Below are 9,910 nucleotides of genomic sequence, written 5' to 3' on the forward strand. Positions count from 1 at the left end.
CCCTGAGGAAGTCCTGTGAGCACTGTGGAAGTGGGTGTGTGTGGTTCTGCTCGGGCACGGGTGTTGTTGGCTTTCCAGAAGTTTCCTCGGAAAGACAGACCAGCCCCTGCCAGCCAGGAGGCTACAGGGAGAGCAGAGGGATGGGCTCAGAGAGGATAGCATTGGCACCAACAGGTCTGAAACATGCTGCATGAGCTTCCAGGAGTGCCTGACCAGGATTGTCCTCCTGTGCTCCCCCCTGCCCTGCTCACCTGTTTGGGCTTGGGTCCAGCAGCATGCAGAGGTCCCCGGCAGCAGCTCCCGCCTGAGCCGCAGCTGTCGTGGAGCAGAGGCTCTCCGGTGCTCAGTCAGTGCTCTCAGAGCTGATCTGCACCTTCTGCTCTAAGAGCCCTCGATCTTCAGGAGCTGATGAGGAGGTGGGGAGCAGCCAGTGCAGCAGCCCTGCTCAGGCAGCCTGGCCCAACACCCGAGCACTTGCACACAAGGAGCCTCTCCCGCGCTGCGCCTGACGGAGGAATTCCTCTGTCTGATGCAGAGAGAGCGATTCCCTCAGCTGACTTCTCCACTGACTCCTCTCACGTCTACCCCTCCACAACCTGCTTTACTAAAAGCACCCACAGCCTACGATGCTTCTGCATCTGAGGAGCCCCAACTTCAGCCCACTACTGGTGGCAAACCGATATTCAGCCTTTTCCAAATCCAGCCACAGCAGCTTGAGTCCAGCTCACGCCATTTGTAAATGAACAGACGGGCCACAGGCTCTTCTCTCTCCCGAGTTCCTGGCCCTTAGTTTAGCTGGGCTGGGTCAGTGGAAGGGGATTCCAGGTGGTCGTAGGAGCTGGCTGAAAAACAAGGAACCTGTGTGGCGTGCAGCTTGAAACAGCCTGAAACACAATGGGAAAAAGCAGGTTCATCTTCAGCACTGCTGCCTGTCCTTCCTCTACCCTGCCTCTGTGCCTTAGGCTGGGCTTGTCTGTTCTCATCCCCCCAGCTGTTTGCTCAGATAAGATGGGTTCCTTCCCCAGGAGCTGTTATTCCCCTTGATAGTGCAGGTAGACCCAGGTGGCTTAGCTCCTGCTGTAGTAAAAGCTGTCAATCACTGCTAAAAAAAAAAGCTAGAAATGGGAAGATGAAAGAAGTCAGGGGGGTGGAGAAGAGGGGTACAGCAAAATCCTGTAACAACAAGAGCAACAAAAAGTTTCTGAAATAAAAGCCTTTTAAAATATTCTCCCCCTCCAGCTTTGTCCTAGATAGACTCTTGGAGAAATTCTGCTCGGATCTTGTAATGCTTCCCTCCTCCTCCTGGGTTTCCTTGGCAGCCCCGGCCGAGCCGTTTGGCTGGTGGATTCATAAAGCCTCTCTGTTAGAACGAGCCTTCCTCCGGCCGCCGTTCCATGGGGGCTGCTCCGTTCCGAGGGGCTCCCCGAGCTCTGCCGCGGCGGTGAGAGCCGTGCCCGGAGCCCGGAGCCGCTCTCCGCCAAACCCGCCCGGTGCCCGAGCGGCGGGGCCGATTCCCGGCCCGACGGAGACCCGGCGCAGTCGGAGCGGCCTCCGTGTGCCCGGGGCCAGCCGGGGCTGTGGCAAGAGGACCAGAAGAGTGTCCCGGTGCAGAGGGCCGAAATACGTTAAATGAAATTAAGCCGCGATGTTAAAATAGATAAATAAATAAACATAAGAAGGATAAACCGGGATGGAGGCGCAGGGCCGAAGTGCCTGCCCGCCGCGCCCGGCTGCGGCCCCACCGACCCCGGCAAAGCGCCGGTGTCCGAGGCTCGGCCCCTCGAAGCCTGCCCGGTGCCTGCCCGGATGGGGCTGGCGGTCCCGGTGATGACCCGGCCAGTGTTTGGCGCATCAAGACCGAGCACCCTCGGCCGCGCCGAGCCGAGCGGAGCCGCCTCTGGTGTTTCCTTAGTTTCCCTGAAATCCTGGCCCCGACCCCCGGGACGCAGCTGGGAGCGGTTACCTGCCATGTCCGTCCTCTGTCCTGTACCCCGAGAACAGTCCTGGAGCCCCGCCGGAGGAGGTGAAACCTCTGCTACAGATGTCCAGACACAATTCTTGGTTCGTACGGCTCCATCGCACAAGAATTGCGTTTGGACAATCAGGAGCGGAGATTCCCATCCCGGGTTCGCGGGATCTTCCAGGGGGAATCCGTCTGGAGCCTGGAAAAGAACGACACACGGGCCCTGAGCCGGCTCCCGCCGCCCCCCGCTCCCGCTTCCCGGCCCCGGCGATCCGCTGCTCCAGCCCCGACAAGTTTCGAGCGCAGCCGCGGCGTTTCGCATCCCGGGTTCCATTTAATGGCACCGCGAGGAGTTTAATTTTATCTACTCATTTCTTACCCCTCAAAAAAAAAAAAAAAAAAAAAAAACCCAAAAAAATAAACCAGCCCTAATAAAAAGAAAAAAAAAGAAAAAAAAAAACAAAACAAAAAAAACCAACCAAACAAAAAAATCCACATAAAAGAATTTTATAAAAAAAGGGGGGGGAAAAAAAAGGAAAATAAAAGAAACTCAAAATAAACGAACAAGAAAAAGACAGAAAACGAAAACCGACGATCCATCCCTGCCGGAGCAGCCCCGGTGGAGCGGAGGCTCGGTGCGCCGGGGCTGGCGGCCGCGGCGGGGCTCGGTGCCTCCGGCAGCCGCGGGGCTCCGCGGGGGTGATGCTGCGGGCACAGACCCCGGACCCGCACTGCAGCCGCGCCGCTCCTGCCTTGGAGAATCCACCAATTCCAAACGGATCGCCCTCAAAAATTCGTGCACTTTGAACAAATCTCCGAAATTTAGAAATGACCGCTGAGGGGGGGGGGGGATAATAATAATAATAATAATAATAATAATAATAATAATAATAATAGTAATGGAAAAAGATGAAAAATCCAGGCTTCTTCCCCAGCCCCTCCTCACCGACCGGCGCCCAGGAAGTTGGGAACAAATCCCCCCTCTCCAGCCAGGGAAAATCCCGGCCCGCTGCCGGCGCTTCCACCGCCGATGCCAGCGCCGGTGGCCGTGGCCGCTCCGCGGAGGGGCCGGGCAGGTCGCCCCGAGAGAAGGCTGGGGGCTGCGGGAGAGCGGCGGACCCCCGGCTGCCCGAGCCGCCCTCGGCCCCGGCGGCCCACGGGGCTCCGAGTTTCCACGGGGCGCGGAAAGTGCGTCCCGCGGGGGCGGAGCGGGCGGCCCCCGCGGCTCGGCGGGGCACAGCGGCGGGGCTCCCGCGGCACCTGCTGCCGGCCCCGAGCCCGGCCGAGCCGCCGCGGCTCTGCCCCGCTTCCTCCACGCCGTATCCACCCGGGAGGGTCCCAAATCCGCCCGGGAGGGATGCGCACACCGGGGCTCTGCGGGCTGCGCCGGGGCCGGGCAGGGCTTTTAGTTGAACGGCACAACAATAAATGTGTTGCAGAGCCGGCGAGAAAAGAATGGGGATGACCTTCAATTGGTACTGGATTTGAATAACACCACGGGGTGATAAATGCCCATTGTGTTTTAGGAGTAATGAATCTCCACTGTCTCTATAGCACAGAAACAGCAGCTGCAACCTGGAGCCAGCCATCTCTTAAAGACACAGCTCCCAAACGCCGGCTCCGGCCCGGCCCGCAGCCGCCGCACCGCCGGGCCTGGGGCGCGGGGTGCGCTCTGCCCCGGGGGCTCGGCGCCCAGCCCCGGGACGGCCGCGGTTGGCCCCACTCGGGGTTGCGGGGATCCCCCCGAGCCACCGGGCAGAGCTGGGTCTGGGGTCCCCTCCCACCCACTCGGTCCCCCTTGGAGACCCCCTCCGTTCTGCTGCCGCGGGAGTAACATTGCCCGGGTACCCCGTGGGGTATGGGGTCACCTGCACCCCAACTCGGTCCCCCAGCGGCAGGGAAAGTGCTGGGGATAAATAATGGTCATTGTTTTCCCCTAATGAATATTACCGAGGTGCCAGGCCGGCAGCTGCGGGCTCCGGCCGGAGGAGTGGGGACATCTCCTGCTCTCCCCGCCCGGGGACCCCCCAGCTCCAGCCTGCCGCAGATCCCCGCAGTCAAAAGGAATAGCATAGAGGTGGTCGACGCCTTCTCCACTGCTGCCTGCCACCACCCTGGGTGTCACAGGGGTCCCTAGGAAGAACTGGGAGGGAGCCTGGAAGGGTTCATCGTGGAGTCCCCTCTTGTCCCTCGTGTCCTCACCCAGGGACTGGGCACATGGGGACAGGGATTGGTGAATGCTGGGACAGAAAGTCCCGCGGCCCCAGGGATGCTTGGGGCAGCCCAGCCCCATGGAGCTGCAGGGTGACCCCAGTCTCTGTCCCCAACCCTTAGCAGTGTCCTCTGCCTTAGGCCTCGCCCCTGGAGCCCAGGGACAGAGTCAGAGACTGTCAGGCCCAAACCCTGAGCAAGGACCAACAGGGCAGGGATCTATGGCTAGAGATGGCTCTCCCACAGAGTCTCATTCCCTCCCTGGGAGGTTTTGCTCACCCTGAAGAGGCATGAAGGTGTCCCAGGGCTTGGGGACAGCCACATCCTCACAGCCCCTTCCCCATGGGCCAGGGGGATGCCCAGCTCCTGCTGCAGCCATGTGCCTCCCTCAGAAGGGCTCCTCTGCATCCCAACACATCCCTGCCAGCGCAAGCACCAATAAACCCACTTCCTACAAGTGTGAAAACCAAAAGAAAGCCAGCATTTAATAAAAAGAAAAAAGAGCAGCAGCAGCTGAAGGCCTCTGAGCTGGGTTGCAGCCATTGCCTGGGACTGGCCACTCTTTGGGAAGCGGGAACCATCCGAGGGAAGCCCCTGTCGCTGCTCTGGGTGTTCTGGCATTGTTTTAGTCCTGGACCTGCCGGCCTTTTAACTTGTTTTAATTCCTAATGCTCCCCACCACCACCTTTTTTTTTTTATTTTAAGTCTCTTTCCCAAATCTCAGCCGAGTTAATGAAGTTATGTGATCCTATAAATGTTAATTGTCTAAACTTTTTTTTTTTTATCTCTCTCCTCCTTGCTGCTTTCTGCTCCACTTGTAATAAAGAAAATATCTTGGCTGGTCTTAGCCAGTTGCTTGGCAACCTCAATAGAAAAAAAGAGAACAGAATGTAACCAATCCCGAGACAACCGAAAGATTTTGGTGACATGTGACCTCTCGGAAAAGGGCAGCCTTAAACTGTCCCTTCTGTCCTTTGCTCTGACCATTAGGGTCTCTTGCCCTCCACCCCCCCCCGTCCCCCCCGTCCCCCCCCCCGGTTCCTTACACCAATAAATATGGATTAGTGAAATACTTTTTCCCACACTGATGAAAAGCCGGGATTGATCTTTCCACCTCCTTTATCTACCAACCTGACAAGTTTCTAAACAAAATTAAGAGGGAAGAGGCGAAAGGAGCCATCCCAGGTTGGGCGGCCGGGGACGGATCCTGCCCCGCCGTGGGGATGGGGGTCCCCGCCGGGGCTCTGGCGCCGGCTCTGCCGGGCTGCTCTGCTCAGCCGCCGGCCGCTCCCGCTCTCTGTGCGCTGGGGAGCCCCTTGCATGGCACCAGAGAGTTAAGAAATAAAATTTAACTCTTCTAACACAAAAAAAGCGAAAGAAAAAAAAAAATAGAGCCCTGGCCAAGCCCTGCACTCCCTCGATGGGAGCCTGTGTGTCCCGGGGAGACCTGTCCTGCTTCTCACGGCGGAGCCCCAGCGCTCGCGGGCGGTCGGGGAAGTTGTCTGCAAATTTCATCCTGGGGAAAAAAAAAAAAAAACGAACAACAACAAAAACAAACAAACAAAAAACCAAAACAAAACAAAAACAAACCCACAACATGATGTCATTGGCTTTCTGGTGTATCCCGCCGGCGCCCCTCCACCTGCCGCCGGGCGCTGCTTGGCCATGAGCCTCAGCACGACCACGAGCCTCGGCACCATGGTCAGCCCGGGCACAGCCGTGAGCCTCGGCACGGCGCTCGGGGATCAGGCTCCCGCCCTCCCGGCAGCCCCCCGGCTTTCCCAGGCTGCCGGTGCAGTGAATGCCTCTTTCACCAGCAATTCCCCACTTCCCCAAAAAGCATCACCTTGCCAGCTCCCTTCCTCCCACCAGCTGCCAGGAAAAAAAAAATTAGGGCAAGGACAAGGAGAGAAAGCAAAACCAATGAATTTGTTTCCAGCTTTTCCTTCGGATCAGCCGTCCAGCACAGGGAGAAAAACATTTCTCCTGTAAAATAACTCCCCTCTTCGTACAGGCTCCGATTCCGTCGTTACTGGGACACTGGCTGCAGACGTGGGCTCAGCTCGGCAGCAGAGGACACTGTAAGTTGTTTGCTTAAACGGTTTCCTGGCTTTTCTTTTTTTTTTCCTTTTTTTTCTTTTTTTTTTTTTTTTTTTTTTTTTTTTTTTGTGGGTTATGCCACAGTTTTGGGGCTGAGACCCACAGGGATGGAGGAGGAGGGTCGGACAGGGGGCAGTTGTAAATAGGGGGGGTTTGCGGGGGGCGCAGGCTGCGAGGTGTGGGCAGGGTGGGCACCGGGGCGGTGCCCGTGCCGGCGGTGGCCGGTGGCGCTGGGTGCCGGCAGTCCCGGGGTGCACAAAGCCGCTTTGAGCTCCTCACAGAGGAGCTGCTGATCCCTGGCCGGCCCTCGGAACCGGGAATGGCCACTGCAGAGGAGAATGGAACCCTGGACAGCCGGGAGGGCTGGCGGGGTGGGGAGCTCAAGGCTCTGGGTCTGAGCGTCCCCCGGGTCAGGGACAGCTGCCCATGGGGGGCTGGCCCCTGTCTGAGCCCTGAACCATGGGGTGCCCAAAGCATGGGCTGGTCCCTGGCCAGCCCCGCTGGACTGGGGAACTGTGGAGAGCAGGAGGTGCCCCAGCCATCCCGCGTGGGGATGGGGACTCACTGCCTCCCGTCATGAGTCGTGGTGACATCCACGAAGCCGCCAGACTTCGGGTGGCCAGGTCTCCGGGGTGGCCGCGGGGAAGGCTGTACTACGGACTGGAGTGAAGAGACAAGTGGGACCAAATGGGACCCAGTGGCACCTGCTGGCACCCGATGGGACTCAGTGGGACCCGGTGGGATCCAGTGGGACACAGTGGGACCCGGTGGGCCCTGGCAGCCCTGCTGCCGAGGGCGGCTGGCCAGGCACAATACCACGGCCCCTCTCCTGAGCCGCCGCCGAAGCCCCTTTCCCAGCGTCGAGCGCCTTTGTCTCGCTTTTGTGATGGAAAGAGCCCCCCCTCCTAAATCACTGCCCTGACACCCCCATTGTCTCCTTCCCGGGGAGGTTTGAAGCTCCCCCCCCCCCCTCTCGAGGTCAGGAATGTGGCCGGTTTCTATTGGGACGGAGGAGCAGGGCTGGGTGGGGGGCTGCGGGGTCACGCCGGCTCGGCGGGTCAACCCGAAAACAAAACCTTTTGAAATACCTACTCTCCATCACTGCCAACATTGTCCCCTGCCAGCGGGGGCCTGGCACGGCCCCTCGACGCCTCCAGCCCGGCCGCTGCCCACCCCAGCGGTCAGCAGCTGGGGGGGACAGAAGGGTATTGTGCCGAAGGGGACAGCTTTGTTTTCGGTCACAGCTGCCCCGGGTTGGGACGGGACCGACCGTCAACCCCACTGGGGGGAGAGGAGGGAGGGGACGGAGGGGGCGGGAGTGCAGCGGTCAGCACATCACAGGGGGGACCTGGTCCATCGGGTACCCCTCTGTCGCTGTCCCTCTGAGAGGTGTCACTGGGGGGGGAACAGAGAGCAGCTCCCTGTTGTCCCTGGAGTGAAGCCTCAGGGTGTGCAGCCTCTCCATGCCCACTGACAGCCTAGCGTTGTTTCCTGCCTCAGTTTCCCCTTGCAGGAGGTATCCCACAGGTGCCCGGGGTCCCCTTTGATACCCCGAGCCAGGGCACTGCTGGCCGTGATGCCAAAAGGTGTGGTCCAGACTGGGGAGAAAAGGGACCGTTCTGAGGCAGAACCATCTGTGCCACCCAGAAGCGTCAGGATTTGTCCACTGCAGGGCTTTAATGCGGCTCCAAGGGTGGCAGTGCCTTGCAGGTGGAGTGGAGCACGGCCCTTGCTTCCTGCTCCCAGCAGGACATGAAGAAGAACCCCCAGGAAGCCTTTGCACTCCCAGAATTTCACAGCCCACCAGGAAGACCCCAGTCGGTCTCCCTGTGAGTTGAGGTTTGGGGGACACTGGCAGTGTTTCACTGCCCCATTTACAGTGGCACAAATCTCCCTTTCCCCACAGCCAGGATGAGAATGCTGCTCCCATCCAGCCTCCAGCTCCTCTAGCACAACATCTCTTGGGTGGGCCAAAATCCCCCAGGGTGGCCAAAATCCCTCCCAGGATGACCAAAATCCCTGCAAGATGGCGTAAATTCCCCTGTATTTTTCTGTGTGGGAAGATCTATAGTTTTTGCTTGCTGCAGAAGCAGCCTGCAAGGAGGAAAGTGGAGCAGCGCCCATGGATGTGATGGGTTTAGCAGAGACCTGGAAGGAAAACCCATCTGAGACGGGAGCACTGGCCTCCTGAGCTACCCAACAGCTGGGAGGTGGTGAAAACATCTGGAGCAGCTGGACTGGCGCAGGGTGAGAGGCTTGTATAGCAGAGGGTACAGTGGATTCACAGGCACTTCCTTGGTTCCAGAGCTCCCCCTGGACAAGCACTTGCTGGGGGGCTGAGAAGCAGGGGGGAGGGCTCTGTGCCTCAGTTTCCCCAGCAGGAAACAGGGATGATGTTTTGAGGCTGAGTAAGTCAGGGGAGGTCTGGAGAAGGCATGTCTGAAGGGGAGAGCATCACTTGGGCAGTGTCACAGCGTGGGAACGTAGACCCTTGGGAGCACCATGGACTTGGGGCAGCTAGTTGGGTCCCCGATATGTTTTTTTCTTGTGAAAACAGATTAATAAAAATTTTTTGCTGACTGAGGCACTTGTACTGGCCTCAGCCATGTACACACACACACACAGAATCTGCATTTTTAGATACATATATACACACACACACACACATCTTTATATATTTGCCTTGTACAACCAAGGTTGAGGCTTTTAAAGCAGAAAAATATGACATTTGAGGAAACTGGAGCTTTTCAAAGGCTTTGTTGAAAATCCTAGAAAATTTTAAGGAAAGGGTGGAGATAGGTGGAAGGTAACCAAAATCCTCATCCCTGGGTCCAAAAACAACTTTTTCCTGTTAAAAAAAAAAAATCATACTCCTGTAAATGTTGTGCAGTGCTGCTCCTGCCTGGAGCCTTGGGGATAGGAAGGTGGTTTTCCAGGCAGGATGCTCACAGGCCTGATTCTAGCTCTGTGTTGCAAGTATCACCCTGAGTGCATGGAGCCATGAGGATGCCCTGAGCCCCATGGGGATACCCTGGGCCCTACAGGGACCTGCCACCTACCTTCCAGTCCCATTCCTGGGGCACAGGAGCTGTCACAGCCCTAAGGACCACACAGCAGGTGCCCTGAGAAGTATCTCCATGTCCCCCTTCTCCCCAAGCTCACCCAGGGTTGTTTTCCCATTGCATGCCCAAAACTGCTTGTAAGGGGTCACTTGGCTCTCAGTGGGCTCTGAGGGTCCATTGTGAGCCCGGCAGCAGTGAGGATGTGGGGGGAAGGTGGATTGCAAAGGCAGGGATAATTCTGACCCCAGCTAAGCTTGGGAGGACAGGCAGAGGGTGCTCTGTCCCCCTACCAGTCCCAGCCTGTGTGCAGCACATTTCAGTGGCCCGTGCCTCAGTTTCCCTATGTCACAGAGGCAGCCCCCCTTCCTCTGCCTGCTTTGGAGGCGATGGGGCTGTGGGAAGGGCAGTCTCTCCCTCTCTTGCTCTGCTCTGGAGCCCACGGACAAGGAGCACTGGCGAGGGCTGTACCAGGGCAGTGGGACCATGGCTGTGCCCGGGTGGCTGAACTGTGTGGGGTGCCAGGGTAAGGGCAGGTCCATCTGTGACCCCGAGACAATGCAGGGATGGAGGGATG

The sequence above is a fragment of the Cinclus cinclus genome, chromosome 19 (assembly GCF_963662255.1).
Source record: "Cinclus cinclus chromosome 19, bCinCin1.1, whole genome shotgun sequence".
Lineage (NCBI taxonomy): Eukaryota > Metazoa > Chordata > Aves > Passeriformes > Cinclidae > Cinclus > Cinclus cinclus.